This window comes from Schistocerca piceifrons, chromosome 8, assembly GCF_021461385.2.
Source record: "Schistocerca piceifrons isolate TAMUIC-IGC-003096 chromosome 8, iqSchPice1.1, whole genome shotgun sequence".
Taxonomy (NCBI): Eukaryota; Metazoa; Arthropoda; class Insecta; order Orthoptera; family Acrididae; genus Schistocerca; species Schistocerca piceifrons.
In genome coordinates, this window is record NC_060145.1 from 314,936,430 (window position 1) to 314,962,216 (window position 25,787).

At 40.1% G+C, this 25,787-nt stretch overlaps 1 non-coding gene across 1 annotated transcript; it reads right to left on the reverse strand.

The window, feature by feature from the left end:
• Positions 1-24,212: 24,212 nt before the first annotated feature.
• Trnas-uga lies at positions 24,213-24,287 on the reverse strand. Its single transcript has one exon. It is a non-coding gene; the product is annotated as a tRNA-Ser (tRNA).
• Between the last annotated feature and the right edge of the window lie 1,500 nt (positions 24,288-25,787).

The window sequence follows — 25,787 nt, forward strand, 5'->3', positions numbered from 1 at the left end:
CGTGTGTAATTACGAAGTTTATACTATAAACAATAAAATACCATATTATATTAGATTATAAGATAGCTTGTTGCGTTAACTTTTAAAAGCTATACTTTGTAATTTGGTACACTGCCATGCTTCAAATGTATTCTATAATGTATTGACAGAAGTTAATTTTATTACTCTATATGTACTAGTACATCTTGTATGACAAAGCCAATATCATTGTAAAATGATCTACGGTAAATAAAATTCTTGATTCTTGATATGTGAGTCAAGTGAACTAAACTCAGACTTTATGAAGAATGTAATAATTCCAATGTAAGAAAATGCTACTGCTGAGAAGTATGATTGTTACTGAGGTATGAGTTTAATAAGTCATGGCTGAAAAATATTGATATGAATTATTTACAGAAAAATTGAAAAACTGGCTGATGCCAATGCGAGGCAATACTTACCCCTAGAACTTATCTAAGAAGATAAGTTGGAGGAAGACAAACCTATGTTTTTAGCACTAGCAGATTTAGAGAAAGTTTTTGACAATGTTGATGTATTACACTATTTTGAAATTCTTAAGATAGCAGAGATAAGAAAAGAGGGAGCAAAAAGTTATTCAAAATTTGTATGGAAACCAGACAGCAGTGTGAAAAGACATGAAAGGGAGAGAATGAGTGAGTCAGGGCTGTTGCCTATCCCCAATGTTGTTCAACTTGTACAGTGAGCAAAGTATGACGGAAGCAAGGAAAAATTTGGAAATGGAATTATAGTTCAGACAGAAGCAATAAAAACATTGACATTTGCTGATGACAATTTAATTGTGTCAGAAGGCAGAGGACCTGGAGGACCAGCTGAATGGATGGATAGCATCTCGAAAAGAGATTATACAATGAACATCAGTCAAAGTAAAATACGAGTAATGGAATGTACTTGATTTAAGTAAGGCCTTTCTGAGGGAATTAGATTAGGAAATGAGTCACTAAAAGTAGTGGATAAGTTTTGGTACTTGGGCAACAAAATATCTGATGATGGCAGAAGTAGTGAGGATACAAAGTAATAGCTAGAAAAGCGTTTCTGAAAAGAGAAATTTGTTAACTATGAATGTCTTTGTTGTTGTGGTCTTCAGTCCTGAGACTGGTTCGATGCAGGTCTCCATGATGCTCTATCCTGTGCAACCTTCTTTATCTCCCAGTACCTACTGCAGCGTACATGCTTCTGAATCTACTTAGTGTATTCATCTCTTGGTCTCCCTCTATGATTTTTACCCTCCACGCTGCCTTCCAGTACTAAATTGGTGATCCCTTGATGCCTCAGAACATGTCCTACTAACCGATCCCTTCTTCTAGTCAAGTTGTGCCACAAACTCCTCTTCTCCCCAATCCTATTTGATACCTCCTTATTAGTTATGTGATCTACCCATCTAATCTTCAGCATTCTTCTGTAGCACCATTCCATACAGATACTTTCAGAAACGACTTCCTAACACTTAAATCTATACTCGATGCTAACAAATTTCTCTTCTTCAGAAACGCTTTCCTTGCCATTGCCAGTCTACATCTTATATCCTTTCTACTTCAACCATCGTCAGTTATTTTGCTCCCCAAATAGCAAAACTCATTTACTACTTTAAGTGTCTCATTTCCTAATCTAATTCCCTCAGCATCACCCGACTTAATTTGACTACATTCCATTATCCTCGTTTTGCTTTTGTTGATGTTCATCTTATATCCACCTTTCAAGACACTGTCCATTTTGTCCAACTGCTCTTCCAAGTCCTTTGCTGACTCTGACAGAATTACAATGTCATCAGTGAACCCCAAAGTTTTTATTTCTTCTCCATGGATTTTAATACCTACTCCAAAATTTTCTTTTGTTTCCTTTACTGCTTGCTCAATATATAGATTGAATAACATCGGGGAGAGGCTACAACCCTGTCTCACTCCCTTCCCAACCATTGCTTATTATTATTATTATTATTTCGTGTCCCTCATCTCTTACAACTGCCATCTGGTTTCTGTACAAATTGTAAATAGTCTTTCACTCCCTGTATTTTACCCCTGCCACCTTCAGAATTTGCAAGAGAGTATTCCAGTCAACATTGTCAAAAGCTTTCTCCAAGTCTACAAATGCTAGAAAAATAGGTCTGCCTTTCCTTAATCTATCTTCGAAGATAAGTCGTAGGGTCAGTATTACCTCACGTGTTCCAATATTTATACGGAATCCAAACTGATCTTCCCCGAGGTCGGCTTCTACCAGTTTTTCCATTTGTCTGTAAAGAATTCACGTTAGTATTTTGCAGCTGTGACTTATTAAACTGATAGTTCGGTAATTTTCACATCTGTCAACACCTGCCTTCTTTGGGATTGGAATTACTTTATTCTTCTTGAAGTCTGAGGGTATTTCGCCTGTCTCGTACATCTTGCTCACCAGATGGTAGAGTTTTGTCAGGACTGGCTCTCCTAAGGCTGTCAGTAGTTCTAATGGAATGTTGTCTACTCCTGGGGCCTTGTTTCGACTCACGTCTTTCAGTGCTCTGTCAAACTCTTCATGCAGTATCATATCTCCCATTTCATCTTCATCTACATCCTCTTCCATTTACATAATATTGTCCTCAAGTACATCGCCCTTGTATAGACCCTCTACATACTCCTTCCACCTTTCTGCCTTCCTAAGTTTGTCCTCTAGCCATCCCTGCTAAGCCATTTTGCACTTCCTGTCGATCTCATTTTTGAGACGTTTGTATTCCTTTTTGCCTGCTTCATTTACTGCATTTTTATATTTTCTCCTTTCATCAATTAAATTCAATATTTCTTCTGTTACCCAAGGATTCCTAATAGCCCTCGTCTTTTTACCTACTTGAATCTCTGCTGCCTTCACTATTTCATCCCTCAAAGCTACCCATTCTTCTTCTACTGTATTTTCCCTATTCCTGTCAATTGTTCCCTTATGCTCTCCCTGAAACTCTGTACAATCTCTGGTTTAGTCAGTTTATCCAGATCCCATCTCCTTAAAGTCCCACCTTTTTGAAGTTTCTTCAGTTTTAATCTACAGTTCATAACCAATAGATTGTGGTCAGAGTCCACATCTGCCCCTGGAAATGTCTTACAATTTAAAACCTGGTTACTAAATCTCTGTCTTACATTTATATAATCTATCTGATACCTTCTAGTATCTCCAAGATTCTTCCATGTATACAACCTTCTTTTGTGATTCTTGAACCAAGTGTTGGCTATGATTAAGTTATGCTCTGTGCAAAATTCTACCAGGCGGCTTCCTCTTTCATTTCTTACGCACAATCCATATTCACCTACTATGTTTCTTTCTCTCCCTTTCCCTACTATCGAATTCCAGTCACCCATGACCATTAAATTTTTGTCTCCCTTCACTATCTGAATAATTTCTTTTATCTCGTCTTACATTTCATCAATTTCTTCATCATCTGCAGAGCTAGTTGGCATATAAGCTTGTACTACTCTAGTAGGGATGGGCTTCATGTCTATCTTGGCCATCCAATCCATAGAACGTCAGTTTTCTTTCTCCTGATAATGACGTCCTCTTGACCAGTCCCAGCCCGGAGATTCAAATGGGGGACTATTTTACCTCCAGAATATTTTACCCAAGAGGATGCTATCATCTTTTAACCTTACAGTAAAGCTGCATTCCCTTGGGAAAAATTACGGCTGTAGTTTCCCCTTACTTTGAGCTGTTCACTGTACCAGCACAGCAAGGCCATTTTGGTTAGTGTTACAAGGCCAGATCAGTCAATCATCCAGACTGTTGCCCCTGCAACTACTGAAAAGGTTGCTGCCCCTCTTCAGGAACCATACGTTTGTCTGGCCTCTCAACAGATAGCCCTCTGTTGTGGTTGCACCTACGGTACGGCTGTCTGTATCGCTGAGGCACGCAAGACTCCCCACCAACGGCAAGATCCATGGTTCATGTGGGGTTGGGGGGGGGGGGGAGGGGGGAGGAACTATGAATATAAATTTAAATATTAGTGAATCTTTCCTAAATCTTCGTGTTTGAAGTATAGCCAAATACAGGTGTGAAATGTGAATGATAAGCAGTTCAGACAAGAAGGGAATAGAAGCTTTTCAAATGTGGTGTCACAGAAGAACTCTGAAAATGAGATGAATAGCTCAAACAACTAATGAGGAGGTACTGAACTGAATTGGAAAAAAAAGAAATTTCTGATTAGAAGAAGGGACTGGTTGATAGGACACATTCTGAGGCAACAAGGAATCATAAGTCTGGTAATGATGGGGATGTGGCTGTAAAAACTGAGAGAAAAGTAAAGGTTTGAATACAGTAAGCAGGTTCAAAAGAATACAGGTTGCAGTATATGCAGTGATGAATAGACTTGTACAGAACAGATAAGAATGGAGAACTGCGTGAAACCAGTATTCACACTGAAGACTACAACAACAACAGCAATAGTTTGTATAGAAAAGTAATGAGTAATTCGCTGAATTGGACATTTTTGTTAAATCACAAAATATTTCAGTGCTCTTTCTACCCTTATCTAAGGAGGAGCTAATCAGTTGTGTAAATATTCTAGTGAAATTTGAAGCTTTTGCATCTGATTTGGTTTTCCATTAATTTTTTTGTGATGAGAAGTTCCTCAACACATTTTGAAAACAGTCCTGTTCAAGGGACTGACAGATAGTAATAGACAATACATTTTGTGATTCACTCTTCCGTGCCAAAAATTATTTGTTACAATTGCACAAATATGCTGCAGCATGAAACAAGGGTCACTAAGTTCATATTGAAAGAAAATATTTGTTCTGAGCCACAGGAAAATTAAAAGAAGTTGCTTATTCGATGCATGCAGGTCCACAACTGTTCAGTACTGAGGAAATAGAATACTTTTTTATTTCATCCATCTCAGTTGCACTGATGTAAAATTTAACTGTAGTGGTTAGTGGTTTTGGGCTGACACACCTATTTCCAAACTATAGACCTAACGATTAAAAAGTACATGTCTTACAATAATGTGTACAAACAATATGTACATCCTTATTATAGGTACTCCTATGCTTATAGACATACCTTGCCATTAACCATCATTATTTGTACAATATGGTGCCAAAAGACACAGAAAAGCATACAGTAGGCAACAAGCGCCCTCACTGATCTTAAACTATACATCCATAGCTACTGACTGACACAAACTGACAAATATTACCTACAGTAGTCAATAGGGCACCTTCGAAAGCATTTTCCTCATACAGATGTGCTTGGCTTGCACATGTGGCTATCTATTAGTTTTCTTTGGTGCTGCTGTAAACCATTGTTTTTTTATTGATAAGATTTTAAATGTAAAGAAATATCAAATTTACATTACAGAAAACACTGACAATTTTGATTTACAGGATAACATGGCATCCAAACGAAATTATCAAATTTACATTACAGGAAATTTTAATTTTTTTTTTAAAATGAAATAATATAGTGTCAAAATGGAACACACAAAGCCAGGAAGTGATGAGATAGAGTGCCCTCCTGTATACAACCCTGTATTTTTAAAGAACGGTATAGAACTAAGCATTACTACCTTGCATACAGCAAGTCAATGCTAAAACCTAAAATATTCTGTTCATTATTGCATGTTAACAACATACTGTCTAAAATAAAATAAGGTAAAAGACATAAAACAGGTACAGCTTTACAGATTATATTTTTAATGTAACCTTTAGTACCAAACCCACAGTAACACATTAAATAAACATTACGCAGCACCATTACTGGGCATCATCCAACACAATCGCCATTCATGATGTGAAGGCCACATTCAAAGCCAAACCTTATTTGTGTATTTATCATATAAACATAATAAGTAAAAGTATTATATAAAATACTGGTAATATATCATTACATAGGGCTACATGACAACAGAGCAGCTTACAACTAAAATGCACCATCACAAGGTGTGCAGAATTTGGTCATACACATTTGAACAAGTGTATCAAACAATTATGTATGTGTGCACCCTCAGCACAATAGTAATATAACAACATATGCTTTTCGCTCAGAGAATGAATAACCGTAAGTACCGCTGACATACACCACACAGCACATTTTTGTGTGACCACTGGATACTTGTACAACTAATTCACGTTCCATAAAGATTAAACTGAATATAAGCAATTTCCTGGACAGTAACACAGGTGTAGCAATACTGATAGACAGTTGTGGAAGCCACCACAATATTTAGTTCTCATGGCTGAATAAATAATATTGTTCATAGTGGCTCAGGAGTAATTTCACTCTAGTAATCTCACACACAAGTGTAATCAATATATACAACATTAAGAGCACCCCAATTCATTGTATGGCAAAGTCCGTAAATATTGTGTTGTTGACTAGGGAAATATCTATTGAGAGCAAAACGTGGCATTAGCTGTCTCACTGAGGATGAGCTTGTTGCTGATCGTACTTAAATTGTTTGGCTAGACGGTTTCACATGATCGGTTGGCCAGAGATGCTGTGTTTGCCTTACCGGCCATACACAGACATAACAACACTTCTCGATAGTTGTGTATCTTCCAGCTTTCAAATACATTTTATTAATTTTAGTACATTTTTCAAAACTTTGTTTTTGATCAACTATTTTACTGAAATTGACCATACAAGGACACACTGTTGTGTCTACATCAGATTTTACTACAGTTATGATTAATTCATTCATTTCAAAATGTAATTGGATTTGCTACTTCATTGTCACAAAGTCAAAATCCCTACTGCATTTTTTTTTATTGTGCAGCTGTCTTTTACTGACATGAGAGATTTTTAATCCTGAAGTAATTCAGTTCAACATACTCCCTACCATACTTTGCCAAATTTTCAGGGGAAAAGTTTAATTGTAAACACCCAAGCAACCCTTTAGGAATTGGTTGAACACTTTGGTGCTTAAAGAGCAGTGGTCTACAGCCCAGCTTGTAATACTTAGTTTAGCATTAAAAAATTCAAATTTCTTTTCATGAGATTGATTTTAGCATAATTTTCTCAGAATGGGTATGAGCTGAGCAATTAAATTTCCTAGCTACAGGCAGAACTTCCTTCCATTACCACATTGAAAATACACAAAAATATAATCTACGCATGTCACAGTCTGTTTTATCTAGTCCACAAGGAAAATATACTATAAAAATGATTTTGTGCATCAAATTATATTTTTTTCACTTTCACTATTTTCAGTAAGTACATTTAAACTTAATCCAGCTGAGCTGACAGTCTTCCTTTCCTGAAAGGTTTTTGTAAAATATATTGGAATTTTGAGGATAACAGTTTTAGTTACTTGAGTTTACGTAAAATAATTATTTGAATAACAACAAATTTTTAATACAACTTGTTTTTAAATTGAACTAAAAAGTGTACAATAATTTCTTCTAGCCCCAAACAGATTCCTTAACCCATATAAGTTTCAAAAATTTGTGGTTGTGAATTTTTAGTAGTAATGAAAGTAATTGTATGATTTATAACAAAAAACATGGGGTGCATGCCACAGACAATAGTTAGGAGATGAACTATCCACACAGCTATTATGTATACATATACATGTATACAGCTATTATGCTTTTTAGTCTTGTTTGTGTAAAATTTCTCAGTGGATGTTAAACAATTTGGTGAGATCTTAAGAATGACATGTAAAATTTCAGGTTTATTTCAGTGTATTTTCACCTGATCAGATCTGAAACAGAACAGCATTAACCCCACCTAAAAATAATACATCGACTGTTTAATTATTATTTTCCTAAAAAATAAAATAAAGAAGTTAGCAAAATAAATTTTGTATTTTGTTATTGTTGTAAACTAGTGTGACCGGAATCTGACAAGGACTGGGAATGACTCAAACAACTATCAGAAACTGGCTGACAGGCCAGAGTCCATCAACTGTGGTTAGTCAAGTGTGAACAGGAGGACAACAATGAGACAAAAACAGACAACAGAGTGGCACAACACAATAACAAAGTCCAAAAAAGTAATCCAAGCTCAAAACACTAAGGCTTAGTGAAATCTGAGATGAAACCAATGGTGTATAATAAGAATCAGAGGAGAGCACACTGAATACAACAACCCTTGCTTGATACCATTTTGAGCATGACAATAAAAGCTGAATTCTAGGTGAACAGGATATCAATTGTATAATATGACTAAAAAATGTGAACACTAGGAAGAATCTAGCATAATGATAGACAAAAAAGTAAACAAATGGAAAGGACGGGGAAAAAAAGAACATTGTTCTAAAATATTAGCATCAGAGAAACAGAGCTTGAAGATAATGTAATCCAACATAAAAAATTATTCAGAGCAGTTACTTAAGATCAAACTCTTGGAGAGCAGATGGGCAGGTGGCAGGAAGGACCCAGGAAGGAAGCCCCAAAATAAATATATTTAACATTTAACTCTGGATGTGCGAAACTACAAAACAGACAAAACAAGCTGCAGTGGCAACTGAGTAGTTTACATCTACATCTACATCCATACTCCGCAAGCCACCAGACAGTGTGTGGCAGAGGGTGCCTTGACCACCTCTATCGGTTCTCCTTTCTATTCCAGTGTCGTATTGTTCGTGGAAAGAAAGATCGTCGGTATGCCTTTGTGTTGGCTCTGATTTCAATTTTCACGGTCTCTTCGCGAGACCTACGTAGGAGGGAGCAATATACTGCTTGACTCCTCAGTGAAGGTATGTTTTCGAAACTTCAACAAAAGGCCATACCAAGCTACTGAGCATCTCTCTTGCAGAGTCTTCCACTGGAGTTCATCTATCATCTCCGTAATGCTTTTGCAATTACTAAATGATCCTGTAACGAAGCGTGCTGCTCTCCGCTGGATCTTCTCTATCTCTCCTATCAACCCTATCTGGTATGGATCCACACTGGTGAACAGTATTCAAGCAGTGGGCGAACAAGTGTAGCAGTGGGCGAACAAATATACTTACTTTGTTCATTAAACGACTGTGAGGAACTGTATCAAATGCCTTGCAGAAGTCAAGAAACACGGCATCTACCTGGGAACCCGTGTCTATGGCCCTTCGAGTCTCGTGGACGAACAGCGCAAGCTGGGTTTCACACGATCGTCTTTTTCGAAACTCATGCTGATTCCTACAGAGTAGATTTCTAGTCTCCAGAAAAGTCATTATACTCGAACATGATACGTGTTCCAAAATTCTACAACTGATTGACATTAGAGATATAGGTCTATAGTTCTGCACATCTGTTCGACATCCCTTCTTGAAAACGGCAATGACCTGTGCCCTTTTCCAATCTTTTGGAATGCTATGCTCTTCTAGAGATCTACAGTACACCGCTGAAGAAGGGGGGCTAGTTCCTTTGTGTACTCTGTGTAAAATCGAACTGGTATCCCATCAGGGATACAGGTTAATCATGATAAACTGTCTTAGGCAATTTGTTAGTAATTGCACTGATTTTTTGAAAACATAAGGAATGGTCCGTTGCACTTTTTCTGTGCTGAAACTCATCTTTCAGGAGTCTATGAAGTCATTATCTCTCTAGCATAAGAGCACTCTATCTTGGGGCTCAGGCATTTTGCTTAGTGGCTGATATTGTTACAAGATTAATACCTATTTTCACATGTCTTTAGTTAATCACTTTTAGGAAATTAAACAAGGAGTATATGTTTGAATGGTTTTATGTCCACATTTATATTTACTTCAAGGTTGAGGTCAGCTGTGAATTAAGATTTGATGGACGCCTGGGTGCAAGAAAAATTATGCACCCCTACATCCCCAACACCAGGAAAAAAATTATGTGTTAACTACATTTTTAAAGAAATACAAAAATATGTAGTAGTGGTGCTTTATTACTAATAAAAATTGAATATTAAATGTGCATAATCTATCTTCATAGCATTTTCACTTGAGAGCAATATTAGATTTTTTGCTCATTAGCCTGAATCTTGAACAACCTTTGGACACCTTGAGTGGTAACTCCTTTTATGGACATACCATTCTATAGTGTGTCAAGTCTGCACTACTCTAATTAACGTAATCAATGATAGCATAATAACAATCACCAAGTTTTGAAGTAATTGTTGAATATAAATGCACAGGGTTCCAAAAGTCATCAAATCCACTTTTTATGAAATTTGATTTCTTAACTTGTATGAATAGTATATGTGGTATGGCAAGTATAAATCCATTTTATCAAGCAAATACGCTATTTATGTTCATGTTTGCTCATCTGGGAGTTGAGAGGGCAGGACATGTCTTTGATCCAACATAATGCAGATTATCACCTTCAGAGAAGAGCAGCATTTTTACATGCATCTTATGCTCACCGGCAAATTTTGAGAAATGGAGAGGGCCAACAAATATATGCTTGTCCTGCTCATCTGACCTGCATTTCTTCAGATCACAAACATGAACTGATATTTCGGTATTCTGTGCCTTAAATTTAGGTATGTCCTGGATCTATTGATAGGGAACTCGATACCATCGAAGTTATAACACCCACAAATATTATCACCTACATGGTATGTACCAGGACACTCAGGATAAGCTCAGTAATTGTAATTTCTCTCACAAGCCAGGATTGGCCATTCAAAACAAGCCTGATCAGTTTTATTTTTATTTTCAACATTAATGCATGCTCTCTTATTAGCTATATCCTTGACATATCTGAGCCCTCCATTTGTCAGATCGTAGACATGTGTATTGATGTTCAGCTGAGTGCTTTAGCTGACCCTCCCACTTCCATCTCGGAAAATTGGACCACTATAGCTCTCAAGGTGGATTCATGAAGCCACTTTGTGATTGATGTACACTGTGTCATTACACCTTTCTGCCCCCTCTCAGAGATAATGAAGATTTGTCTCTTCAGTACGACAGGCAACTTTGGGGGGATGTGACAGTTCAACGCACAGCACTGCACCACATTTATGGCAGGATACCATGGATCATTGACTACTTGCAGGAGCTCCATTTCCACAACAGGACGGCACCCCCTCAGAAACCCGACAGGGTTGCAGTACCCTCTTGCTGGAATCTTGATCCTTGTGCACGAGATTTGCTATTCGAAGGTGTCCACTATCACCAAGTATTCTAAATGCCGTATGGTGTCAGTGACCTGATATCCTTCGCTAAAAGGATTGGAGAAGGAACTGCTGCTAGCCACAGGATCATCTCTATTACTAAAAATACTACTACTAAGGAGTGATGAAGTCCATCCTGTTGATGATGGAGTCGGCAAGGCAAATGGGGTTATGCTCCAAGGCACACATACCTTTTGCTGCTTGCAATCACTCTGAAAAAGTTGAGAAGGAGAATGAGGCAGTGCTACTGAGTCAGGCCAGTGGGAGTAGCCTGGGTGCAAAATGGCTGCTGCTGTTGCTGTGGGCCTGACCCACCAGCCTGAGGGATGGTAGCTTGTTGCTCAATCCACAGATGCCAGAGTGATGCTGGGGCAGCAGCAGTGGTGGCGGCGGCCATGGCCTCTTGCGCTATGAGTAGCAGTGGTTTTGCCAGTGCAGCATGCCTCACCAGATCCAACTTTTCAGAGATAGGTTTAGCCACCACGGGCTATGGAGATGTCGCCTTTGTAGAAGAGAGTGAGAATAAAGGAAAAAGATTAAATACAACATTCCAGACACTGCTTGCTGCTGCTGCAAGGAAAGAAAGAATACAGATAATCGCATTAATATATAAGCAGAGTGAGTAATTACCTTTCTCATTCTGGGTCCATGACATGAGCATTTCACCAACATTGTCAGGTACCTATACCTCCTCTTCAGGACGGTCATCCTCCTCTAAAAGAGCTTGGTCATGCTGCCTTTGCAGCTCTTCATCCAGAGCCATTTCCCTGACCCATCCAGGTATCTCATCCTCGTCAGAATTGATATGGTGCCTCTGATCCATCTCGCTTACAACAACATATATATATAACTCTTTGCCTTTGAATATGTCTGCTTGTGTCTGTATATGTGTGGATGGATGTGTGTGTGTGCACGCGTGTATACCCGTCCTTTTTTCCCTCTAAGGTGAGTCTTTCCGCTCCCGGGATTGGAATGACTCCTTACCCTCTCCCTTAAAACCCACATCCTTTCGTCTTTCCCTCTCCTTCCCTCTTTCCTAACGAAGCAACCGTTGGTTGCAAAAGCTTGAATTTTGTGTGTATGTTTGTGTTTGTTTGTGTGTCTATCAACCTGCCAGCGCTTTCTTTTGGTAAGTCACATCATCTTTGTTTTTAGATATATTTTTCCCACGTGGAATGTTTCCCTCTATTATATATATCTAAAAAGAAAGATGATGTGACTTACCAAACAAACAAAAAATTAGAATTCTTTTTTCCAGTTATAGGGCTGCCCTACTGTCTCAGTGGGTCCTGGTGACTGCTGCAACTGGTGAATAGTCTCCAGCTGCCTGTTTATAAGGTCTAGAATTGTTGCTGCAACAAGATGAAACATAATTAATTTATTTATTTTTTTGAATTATACAGCTACTATGACATATGTATTTCTTTTTTTTCTATACTTACATGACTGTTTGTGCTATGTACTAGCTGTAGGGGGCACTTCCACAGTGTGTGACTGGTGTGCAGTTTTAGCCTCCAGCATTGCGTCCAGCTCAACCAATGATACAAAAACAAATTACACTACTACCACCATGAAATTTTTTAATACTCACGTGGCATTTCTGGTTGTGGGCTTTTCACAGGAGGATGGACCTTGACAGGAAGAGTTTGCTATGTTCCAACCTCCTCCTCCTCCCGTCTGCCCTTGCAATCCACGATAAAATCGTCGAGCTGTGCTGTAAAGCAAGGAAAAGAATCTGAATTACCAATGAGAACTTTCAACACACTGAATTTTTTTCTGATTACTACACCATAACCTCATATACACAAAAACAAATTACTTACTTATAGTCTAGTTTGTATTCTTCTTCTACAATTCTACATTGTTTGCTTCTGATACTTATGCTACTCTATGTCACAGAATGCTTCATTTTTGACAAACTGACACACACAATTAAGGAGAAACCACACAGGCAAACTGATGACGGCAGAATGAGACCAGGAGTGGGGGGGGGGGGGGGGGGGAGGGGGGGTTAGACGCTCTGATTTGGCAGAAACCAGTCAGAAAGGGTGGTTGATGGAAAGTCCTGAACAGTATTTTCAGGAGCCAATAGGTGTGCGGCATTCCTCCCCGCCTGCTGATGAATGGTGGTCTGAGCACACAGGACAAGTTGGTGCTGTTCTGCTCGCCTCAGATTTCACACACTTTTGTATGTGGGTCCTGGCACACTGAAAAAACCAAATTGTTCCACTGATTCATTCTTTGAGCTGGACACACTCATCGATCTGACCGGAGTGCCCATTTCCAGTTGCCAGTTCACTCTGTGTGAGCTGCAGCTGCCGACAGATGCACTGCTTCACGGGTCTTGGATTACGACCGTGCCTCATGTAGCAAACTACTGCAATAGCATATTTAACAATAATTTTATGTGACGTAGGATTGTCATCAGAGTTTCGACATGGTGTATTTGCACTCATTTATTTTAGATTCAGTTTATAAACAATATTCCCACACAATCTATTTTCCAGTGTATTTGCATTCATTTACCTTTACGCGATGTATTTCCATTCCACGTGCACCTCGGAAGGCAGTGCAGTGTTCTGTGCATAGGTGTATTTGAAACAAATTGTTTAAAGCAATATTTGCATATTTATGGGGTGTCAAACACTTTATCTAATTTGTTTATGTGCACAAATACTCCAAAATGTTGTTGATCTGTAGTTTAATTAATATTTCCTACTGTGCTGGTGTATATTCAACTTGTGAACTCCATACCGGTAAATTGCTTACCGATTTATATTTGACACGGCTTGAAGGAAACTACTGTGCAGTGATCTTTCTGAAAATGTGTTTAGAGATTATTCAATTAACAACTCCTGAAGCAGCTCATGCTCAAAGACAGGGGAAGGCAGGGGTATTTCCCACAAAAGTGCGTGAAGTGCCCCAGGGAGGAAGGCTAGAGGAAGGCTGGGAGGTTCCACAAGTGTGTCAGGTCTTGCTACAGTCTTTTTAGAGCCTGTGTTCAAGTGTGGCAGCGTTCCTCAGAATAAAAAGTGTGATTACATCGCAGATTGTTGAAATATTCTCGCACCATCTGCAAAGCTCTCTCTCTCTCTCTTTGCGCAATGTTACATTTAGTTACTGTGACATCTTCAATTTATAAAATTTATAAAATTGTTTAAACAATATACACTATAATTGCAAATTGTTTAAATATTCCAACTATGGCTCTCACAGTGTTTTGTGTGCAAGTGTATTTTGAGTAATTTTGTGATATATATCCAATTTGTGAAGTGAATTGTTTTATTAATATTTTCTGTGGCACATCTTCTGAAGCAACATTTACAGAGTGTAGCATGATATGTGACAGCATAATTATTCGTTTCCTTTTGCTATCAGAATAAAAAAAAAGTACTGCAATTATTTAATATTGTCTAAATTGTTTAAATGGCAACGCCAGTTTTGAGACGTGTTGTGATTTCAGAAATGTATAAACAATATTCTTAAACAAATTGTTTAAACAATGCCTTAAGCACGCTATATTAGCCTACCGTTGTGAGGTTCTACCAGCCCAGCAGCTCAATGTAGATAGATCGAATTTCCCGCCAGTTTACAGATGGGGGAGGGGAAGGGTGGGGGTGGGGGAAGGCCAACAATGCCCTCTGGTGGTGGTGTTGTTGTGAATAGGTCAGTTCGTCCCAAACCTCAAGGTGAGCACACAAAATTTGATATTACTGCCAATAAATTTGAATTTCTCGCCATTTCTTTCTAATTTACTGCCATTTTCAGGGCTGTGGGTCGATGGAGTTAGGTTAGTGGTGGTAGCCCGATTGACCTATTTTCCCTCCAAAATATGAATTTCCTGTCATGACATCAGTGCAACATTGCCACATCTATGGCTACCATCTTGGATCTGCCGTCCTCAGTCCTGAGACTGGTTTGATGCAGCTCTCCATGCTACTCTATCCTGTGCAAGCTTCTTCATCTCCCAGTACCTACTGCAGCCTACATCCTTCTGAATCTGCTTAGTGTATTCATCTCTTGGTCTCCCTCTATGATTTTTACCCTACACTCTGCCCTCCAATACTAAATTGGTGATCCCTTGATGCCTCAGAACATGTCCTACCAACCGATCCCTTCTTCTGGTCAAGTTGTGCCACAAACTTCTCTTCTCCCCAATCCTATTCAACACCTCCTCATTAGTTATGTGATCTACCCATCTAATCTTCAGCATTCTTTTGTAGCACCACATTTCAAAAGCTTCTATTCTCTTCTTGTCTAAACTATTTATCGTCCATGTTTCACTTCCATACATGGCTACACTCCATACAAATACTTTCAGAAACGACTTCCTAACACTTAAATCAATACTCGATGTTAACAAATTTCTCTTCTTCAGAAACGCTTTCATTCCTATTGCCAGTCTACATTTTATATCCTCTCTACTTCGACCATCATCAGTTATTTTGCTCCCCAAATAGCAAAACTCCTTTACTACTTTAAGTGTCTCATTTCCTAATCTAATACTCTCAACATCACCTGACTTAATTCGACTACATTCCATTATCCTCGTTTTGCTTTTGTTGATGTTCATCTTATATCCTCCTTTCAAGACACTATCCATTCCGTTCAACTGCTGTTCCAAGTCCTTTGCTGTCTCTGACAGAATTACAGTGTCATCGGTGAACCTCAACGTTTTTATTTCTTCTCCATGGACTTTAATACCTACTCCAAATTTTTCTTTTGATTCCTTCACTGCTTGCTCAATATAGAGATTGAATAACATCGGGGAGAGGCTGCAACCCTGTCTCACTCTCTTCCCAACCACTGCTTCCCTTTCATGTCCCTCGACTCTTATAACTGCCATCTGGTTTCCGTACAAATTGTAAATAGCTTTTCGCTCCCTGTATTTTACCCCTGCCACCTTCAGAATTTGAAAGAGAGTATTCCAGTCAACATTGTCAAAAGCTTTCTCTAAGTCTACAAATGCTAGAAACGTAGGTTTGCCTTTCCTTGATCTAGCTTCTAAGATAAGTCGTAGGGTCAGTATTGCCTCACGTATTCCGATATTTCTACGGAATCCAAACTGATCTTCCCCAAGGTCAGCTTCTACTAGTTTTTCCATTCGTCTATAAAGAATTCGCGTTAGTATTTTGCAGCTGTGACTTATTAAACTGATAGTTCGGTAATTTTCACATCTGTCAACACCTGCCTTCTTTGGGATTGGAATTACTTTATTCTTCTTGAAGTCTGAGGGTATTTAGCCTGTCTCGTACATCTTGCTCACCAGATGGTAGAGTTTTGTCAGGACTGGCTCTCCTAAGGCCGACAGTAGTTCTAATGGAATGTTGTCTACTCCCGGGGCTTTGTTTCGACTCAGGTCTTTCAGTGCTCTGTCGAACTCTTCACGCAGTATCGTATCTCCCATTTCACCTTCATCTACACCCTCTTCCATTTCCAAAATATTGTCCTCAAGTACATCGCCCTTGTATAGACCCTCTATATACTCCTTCCACCTTTCTGCTTTCCCTTCTTTGCTTAGAACTGGTTTTCCATCTGAGCTCTTGATATTCATACAAGTGGTTCTCTTTTCTCCAAAAGTCTCCCTGATTTTCCTGTGGGCAGTATCTATCTTACCCCTAGTGAGATAGACCTCTACATCCTTACATTTGTCCTCTAGCCATCCCTGCTTAACCATTTTGCACTTCCTGTCGATCTCATTTTTGAGACGTTTGTATTCCTTTTTGCCTGCTTCATTGACTGCGTTTTTATATTTTCTCCTTTCATCAATTAAATTCAGTATTTCTTCTGATACCCAAGGATTTCTACTAGCCCTCGTCTTTTTACCTACTTGATCCTCTGCTGCCTTCACTATTTTGTCCCTCAAAGCTACCCATTCTTCTTCTACTGTATTTCTTTCCCCCATTCTTGTCAGTTGTTCCCTTATGCTCTCCCTGAAACTCTGTACAACCTCTGGTTCTTTCAGTTTATCCAGGTCCCATCTCCTTAAATTCCCACCTTTTTGCAGTTTCTTCAGTTTTAGTCTACAGTTCATAACCAATAGATTGTGGTCAGAGTCCACATCTGCCCCTGGAAATGTTTTACAATTTAAAACCTGGTTCCTATATCTCTGTCTTACCATTATATAGTCTATATGAAACCTGTCAGTATCTCCAGGATTCTTCCATGTATACAACCTTCTTTTATGATTCTTGAACCAAGTGTTAACTATGATTAAGTTGTGCTCTGTGCAAAATTCTACCAGGCAGCTTCCTCTTTCGTTTCTTACCCCCAATGCATATTCACCTACTATGTTTCCTTCTCTCCCTTTTCCTACTACCGAAATCCAGTCACCCATCACTATTAAATTTTCGTCTCCCTTCACTATCTGAATAATTTCTTTTATTTCATCATATATTTCTTCAATTTCTTCGTCATCTGCAGAGCTAGTTGGCATATAAACTTGTACTACTGTGGTAGGCGTGGGCTTCGTATATCTATCTTGGCCACAATAATGCATTCACTATGCTGTTTGTAGTAGCTTACTCGCATTCCTATTTTCCTATTCATTATTAAACCTACTCCTGCATTACCCCTAGTTGATTTTGTGTTTATATCCCTGTAGTCACCTGACCAGTTCAGGCAAGAGGCTTGCAATATCTGTGGTGGGACATCTGTGGGACTTTTACAGATGTCCTGAGCTAGTGTGCAGCCAGATGTTGCACTCTGAGGGACTTCGGGCAATGGACTGCAAGCTGTCTACAATCCAGCCAGGGGAGGTATGCCCCCACAGCCTCCTAGCTGCCCAGATGTCACAAGCCATCACCCTGTTTGACCTCTGGGGGCCGACCGGGGCATTTCTGCTCTGGGTCAAACAACTAGTATAAGCTACACGTCCAGGTGCACAACCTAGGGACCTCAAATACACACGGGGGTGTCTACCCGGCACACTTCTATAGGACCTCTGTGGGTCGTGCTCGTTCTTCACTGCTGGTGACACTCATGGCACTGTGACAGCTGCAGGACATGACCCAGAACAATAGATATCACAGGTGCAAGCAGCGGTGTCAGTGCATTCTGGCATCAACTGCATTTGCATACACATAGTACAGCTGTGAGGCCAGTCAGAACGCTGTATAAGACTGCTTGAATAAACACCTGTCAATACTACCACTGTTTAACTGCATGTTCTGGCATGAATCTGCCTTCTCCCTCCCCCATTTCCCTCACCCGTCCTGACACGCAGTGGCCCATAATAGGCTGGTTTGTTACGCTTGGTGTCAGTAAGTGGCCATTACACTTGTCAACTTGACATGTTGTGTCAAGAAGTGTTTGTCCAACATTCAAAAGCTAAAGTTTACTGAGAGAAGTGGTTGTTGGGTAACTCTCGACTTCCAAACACAGTCATTTGGTGTCAAGTAATAATATTGGGTACTTTGGTAATTATATACGAGCAATGGTACTTGGTATATCTCTAGTTCAGCAGTACTGGGTCAGCACAATTGGGTGCGATGAGTCTCATTTTGTTTATGTTTCATTCAGTATCTGTTCTCAGTTATTATATTTAATTTGAGGAAACTGGATAGATTATGTTTAAGGTAATTGACCCGTGGTGGGAATGGTGCCAGGGCAATCTTTGGTTAGGCACTATTGATTCCCTCTGACAGAAGTTTGTCTTTGGAGCCTGGGCCAGCTCAGGATATAGCAGGCAGTATGGAGTGGAAAGGAACAACAACGTTGGGCACAGCACGCAGAAGTGCCTGGGTTCGGGCGGCAGTTAGCGTTTGATCGTACTGGGGTCAGTAACAGTGGCCGGCACTGTAACCTCGTGAAGGTATGCATGTGCTCGCTTCCGTGAAGGAACATGCTGTTACTATTAGACTAAGCAACATCTGGTGTCTTTGCCACATCGATCCAGCAGCTGGCATCAAGTTAAGTAATTCAAGTCCTACCAACACTTTGTGAAATATAAGGATGATTGCTCTTGAGGCAGCAAAGCGTTACAAGGACTGTGATGCGATATTTCATGCCTCTCATTAAGTGTGTGCTTCACTCCTTAATAGTATGGTCTTACTACAGCTGGAAAGTGTCTAAAACATTGATACGTGTGCACAGCCTTATTGAATGATCTATATCCCATGTCTAAAGATTGCTGTGTGGTACCTTACAGGCCCACATAAGGTGCCAGTTCCGTTTGCATCATTCGTGTATGTGGTTCTGCTTAAAGGAATGAAATCAGTTTTATTATTGTCAATTTTATCGAAGTAGTTTTCTGTATAAGTTTGAGTGTTAAGGTGAAGGAAGGGTTGTTTGGCTCCCTGTTGTCGCTTCTGGTTTATGTTTCAGAGATCGGAAGCAGTGGGCCACCAAAGTGCAGAGCCTCTACTAGCGGGCATACGGGTGGACTTTGCCTGAGCTTGTGTGTGCTGTTTGGTTCTGAATTTGGTGTTCTGAACAGGGTGGAAGTACAAATGGAGTCCACATCATAATTCAAAGATAAATACTCAGTCACCTCCACTGTTCGTGGCCAGGTCGCGGCCTCGCAATCTCGGGCCTCAGTTATTGTACAAGCTGCAGTTTTCTAAAACTTGTGGTGGCTCTGCAAGGTTGCCCAGGTTAAATGTTTTAAATATTTGTCTTAAGAATTTCGAGGAGTTTCTAGAAGAATGTGTCTTAATTGAAACCGTTTTCCAAAATTGCGGTGCAATTCAGCCTTAGTGGCGTATGTCAGTTTTGATGGGGAAATAACTGGGTTATTATTGATCAAACTGTTTATAACCTTGTAAAGTTGTTTGGTAATATCTTGCCCGGGAGGGGTGGCTTTCAATCTATGAGGAAATAATAATTGATTTCCTGGTTATTTGATGTAAAATGTTTGCAAAGAGATTAATTCACTTGTGGTTTCATATAACAAGCAGCTTGTAAAATTGGCCTGAATAGCAGGTTTTTAAATGTTTTTAAAGAGATTAATTTATTTTTGGTTTTATATAACAAACAGTTCATAAAGTTTGCTGGAATGGCATTTCTTAAAGAAATTATTATCCCATTTATGACTGCAATTCTCTTAATGATTTATCTGTGATGCAAATAAATATGTTGAAATGAAATGGTCACTGTATGGGTCAAGTCCTTCCACACCCTTTATATTAAAGGTTAAGGAAATTGCAGTTCAAAATAGAAATAACCCTCCAGTAATGTTTATGAAACCATGTGAAGCTGTGGACTTATTACTATTTAAGGGTAATAGTTTAACCAATAATCTAGTACCAACAAGGTGTGAGTTTTGCAATCTTGCAGGACGCCAACTGCCATACATTAAGGCTGTGGCAGCCACATGTTTTACTTGTAGCTGTGTTGGTCATTTGGCTCACAGTTGTTCACAGTGTAGGGATGGATGTTGACACACACCACCGGAAAAAGTAATTCATAAGATTTTATGAGTACTGAATGTATTAGTTATTTGATTTCTAGTATTAATTACAGTAAGGAATGAAGTAGGCAAAATGGTAGAAACACATGGTTCTACTACTAGAGTCTGTTGCTGCTTTAACAGAGCAAGTTCATGTGTAAACAAATGAAAATTCTTACCAGAAGCAGGAGCATGAAGAACCCCTCCACAGATTTGAGGCTTTAGAAGCCATTCAGGCTCCACTACAGTCTGAGCAAGTGCTAAATAAGGCAGAGTTGGAGATAGTTTCTTCTTCTTTTGATCCAGCTGTAGCTGCATTTATCAGTTCCTTTTTGGGTAAAAGAATGGAAGATGTGTCAATATTCATTAATGATATTATAGCTATTGCCACAATGAGCAGTTGGTCAGATGAAGTAACCCTTCACATGGCTAACTTGCATTTAACAGGTGAAGCCAAGACACATATGGTATATCATGAGACCTTCAGTAAAGCACAGCTGTTTCAACAGTTGGTTGCTGGACTATGCCAACATTAACAAAAAAAAAGATAGCACATGGGTTTTTTTTTCATAAGAAGCTCACTAATTTGTCTTTGAAACATAATGAGTCAGTGGAAATATTTTCAGACAGGATTTGCAAAGTCAATGCACAGACTGCAGAACATTAAATGTATTCTTGCGCGGAATATCTGTGGAAATGTCACAAATATTTCGCATTGAGAATCCTAGTGATTAACAGCAGCTCTTAGAATTGCAGCAAAATTGGAAGGGATAGAGATCAAATGTTCCAGATGTGAATGTAAGGGCCACATGCAGAAACAGAGTATACAACCAGAGTGTTACTCAAGTGGGGAAGTGGGCCACTGATAGTTGGATAGCTGAAAGAAGAAAAATGGGAAGCACCATTGCAATAAATGGCCATTAAACTCAAATGAGAATACTTTGATCACTGGTAAGCAGTCCCAAAGACTGTAACACTGCACAAGTTACTGTACAGATGGAATGCTGCTATGTGGTCTTTGTGAACGGTTTGGACAGAGGTTTCTTGTAGACATGGGTAAGTGTATGTCCATTGTCAGTCTGGACCTGGTGAGCAGGAGGAGACTTGAGCCACCATGATGTAAATTAAGTATGGTTGGCAAAAATAGTGTTGACTTGTACAATAGTACACAAGTTTACTATTTGGTAAACTAAGTTTATGGGGCATATGGAAGTTTTGCAATAGGTGGGATATTAAGTGATTCTCAGGCTAGATTTTCTTCACAAAACTAGTGCTAGGATTGACCTTTGGCAAAGCATGGTTGAGCTTAGTGGAACTTTATTCCAGTTGAGTGATACAGTTGCATACAGAATCATACCACAAGGCTCACCTGTCATGAAGGCGATGCCAACTAAACTGCAGATGTGTTCATTAAAGATTCAATACTGTTAGGTACAGAAAAAGTAGTGTGGGTTTCAGTGTAGACAACTTTCGCAGAGGTGGAGTTAGTCTGTTGAGAGGTATAGCTATCGTTACTCTAGAAGTATTACAGGAAGAGGCCTTCAATAGGTTGAGTCTGGATGTAATGCAACAATGTTACTTGAGAAGGTGGGCCACTTGAAGAGCAATGACTGCACAGCTGTGGAAGACGTATTGTTGAAGTTTGGCGACATGTTTAGTACAGATGAGTGGTTATCAGCAACTCTGGTAACTCAACACCATACACCAACAGGGGTATACACGAATTTATAGGAAACTGTATCATGTAACAAGATATTGACAGCCTTTGGAGTTAATTGAGTAGCAACTACGAGATGGGATCACAGAACCTAGCGACAATCCCTTGATTGCAAATATAGGTTATGTCCCTAAGAAATCATTGGAGGGAACAAAGAAATAGAGGTTTTGCTGTGATTACAGGTTTCTTAATGGACAAAGTGTTAACAAATGCTTAACCAATTCCTAATATTACGGAAACCTTGGAAACTTTGGGTCAGTGTTGTTACTTTACTGCAATGGACCTCAAAAGTGATTATCATTAGTTAGAAATAGTACTTGTGGATAGACCAATTACAGCATTTACAGCACCATGTGGGCATTATTAGTATAAGCAGATGCCATTAAGTTTAAAAAATGCACCTGCTACTTTTCAGCAGTTATTGAATGGATTTTTAAAAGGGTTAGAGCTAGAAACCAGCATGGTGTATTTAGATGACATAATATTTTATTCAAGGACCATCCCAGAGTATGTGAGATGGTTGGAGGCTGCATATTTAGTAGATTATGGTCAGCACGTTTGATGATGAGCATGGACAAATGCCACTTTGCTCAAACTCAAATTAACTACCTGGGACACTTAATCAGTGAGTATGTTGCGCAGACCACTCCTCATCTTATAGAAGCATTTCAAAATTTTCCAGTACCATGAACAATCACACAGATACAGTCGTTCATCAGTTTCTGTAACTACTACTGTAAGTTCATTAAGGATTTTGCAAAAATAACTGAACCTTTGAAAAGGTTACTCAAAAAGACTATAAAGTTTCAGTAGACATAGGAATGTCAGCTAGCATTTGAGAATTTGAAGGAGGCATTGATATTGTATCTGGTATTTGTTTATTCCCAATTTTCAAAATAAGTTCATCCTCTTGTGCAATGCTTCTAACAAAATAGTTGGCTGTATTTTGGGTCAGATGGTTAATGGACAGAAGCATGAGCTTCAAGACAGTTAAATAAAGATGAACTTAACTACTCAACAACTGCAAAGAAAATGTTAGCATTACATATTTCTGATATTACTTATATGGTTGAAGATTTTAGGTTGTGACTGATTGTGTGTCACTGAAATGGTTTCTTGGTCTGAAAGATTCATCTAGTTCTGTAATACACTGGGATCTCAAGCTTATCACCAAGGGAAAGAGAGTGTTAGAGCAGCAACAAGCACAGGCAGAGGATAAGGACTGTCAGACGTTGAAGTCGCAGCTCCACTTTATTTTATATAAGAATTTATTGGGCAGTCACAAAATGCAGACCACATCTCACTGTCCTGGGAGTTTTTCAAAATGAGGTTTTACAACAGACTCATTTGTCCAAGTGTTGTCAAGCCATGGTTGCTGATGAACAACACACAGGCACGGAATGGTTTTGGTGGAGGAATAGAAAGTGTGAAGTGAAACAGTACGTCAGAGACTGTCTACCATGCATGCAAAGAGTGGATACTTTTCATCATAAAATATCTTTGGACAGGTTACTGGAGGCGTCAAAGCCATTTCAAAAGCTTGGGCTCAACAAAACACCTGTATTTGCTTATAATCATTGACCAGTTTTCATGTTTTGTACTAATGGTACAGATTTCAGACCGTTAGACAAGTACTGTGATACTGGCATTATTAAAAGTTGGATGTTGAAGTCTGGAGCACCTGACACTTTAGTCACAGTTTAGGTTATGAACTTTGTTTCAGAACCCATGAAACAGCTATGTGATGAAACTTCCTGGCAGATTAAAACTGTGTGCCCGACCGAGACTCGAACTCGGGACCTTTGCCTTTCGCGGGCAAGTGCTCTACCAACTGAGCTACCGAAGCACGACTCACGCCCGGTACTCACAGCTTTACTTCTGCCAGTACCTCGTCTCCTACCTTCCAAACTTTACAGAAGCTCTCCTGCGAACCTTGCAGAACTAGCACTCCTGAAAGAAAGGATATTGCGGAGACATGGCTTAGCCACAGCCTGGGGGATGTTTCCAGAATGAGATTTTCACTCTGCAGCGGAGTGTGCGCTGATATGAAACTTCCTGGCAGATTAAAACTGTGTGCCCGACCGAGACTCGAACTCGGGACCTTTGCCTTTCACGGGCAAGTGCTCTACCAACTGAGCTACCGAAGCACGACTCACGCCCGGTACTCACAGCTTTACTTCTGCCAGTACCTCGTCTCCTACCTTCCAAACTTTACAGAAGCTCTCCTGCGAACCTTGCAGAACTAGCACTCCTGAAAGAAAGGATATTGCGGAGACATGGCTTAGCCACAGCCTGGGGGATGTTTCCAGAATGAGATTTTCACTCTGCAGCGGAGTGTGCGCTGATATGAAACTTCCTGGCAGATTAAAACTGTGTGCCCGACCGAGACTCGAACTCAGGACCTTTGCCTTTCGCGGGCAAGTGCTCTACCAACTGAGCTACCGAAGCACGACTCACGCCCGGTACTCACAGCTTTACTTCTGCCAGTACCTCGTCTCCTACCTTCCAAACTTTACAGAAGCTCTCCTGCGAACCTTGCAGAACTAGCACTCCTGAAAGAAAGGATATTGCGGAGACATGGCTTAGCCACAGCCTGGGGGATGTTTCCAGAATGAGATTTTCACTCTGCAGCGGAGTGTGCGCTGATATGAAACTTCCTGGCAGATTAAAACTGTGTGCCCGACCGAGACTCGAACTCGGGACCTTTGCCTTTCGCGGGCAAGTGCTCTACCAACTGAGCTACCGAAGCACGACTCACGCCCGGTACTCACAGCTTTACTTCTGCCAGTACCTCGTCTCCTACCTTCCAAACTTTACAGAAGCTCTCCTGCGAACCTTGCAGAACTAGCACTCCTGAAAGAAAGGATATTGCGGAGACATGGCTTAGCCACAGCCTGGGGGATGTTTCCAGAATGAGATTTTCACTCTGCAGCGGAGTGTGCGCTGATATGAAACTTCCTGGCAGATTAAAACTGTGTGCCCGACCGAGACTCGAACTCGGGACCTTTGCCTTTCGCGGGCAAGTGCTCTACCAACTGAGCTACCGAAGCACGACTCACGCCCGGTACTCACAGCTCTACTTCTGCCAGTACCTCGTCTCCTACCTTCCAAACTTTACAGAAGCTCTCCTGCGAACCTTGCAGAACTAGCACTCCTGAAAGAAAGGATATTGCGGAGACATGGCTTAGCCACAGCCTGGGGGATGTTTCCAGAATGAGATTTTCACTCTGCAGCGGAGTGTGCGCTGATATGAAACTTCCTGGCAGATTAAAACTGTGTGCCCGACCGAGACTCGAACTCGGGACCTTTGCCTTTCGCGGGCAAGTGCTCTACCAACTGAGCTACCGAAGCACGACTCACGCCCGGTACTCACAGCTCTACTTCTGCCAGTACCTCGTCTCCTACCTTCCAAACTTTACAGAAGCTCTCCTGCGAACCTTGCAGAACTAGCACTCCTGAAAGAAAGGATATTGCGGAGACATGGCTTAGCCACAGCCTGGGGGATGTTTCCAGAATGAGATTTTCACTCTGCAGCGGAGTGTGCGCTGATATGAAACTTCCTGGCAGATTAAAACTGTGTGCCCGACCGAGACTCGAACTCGGGACCTTTGCCTTTCGCGGGCAAGTGCTCTACCAACTGAGCTACCG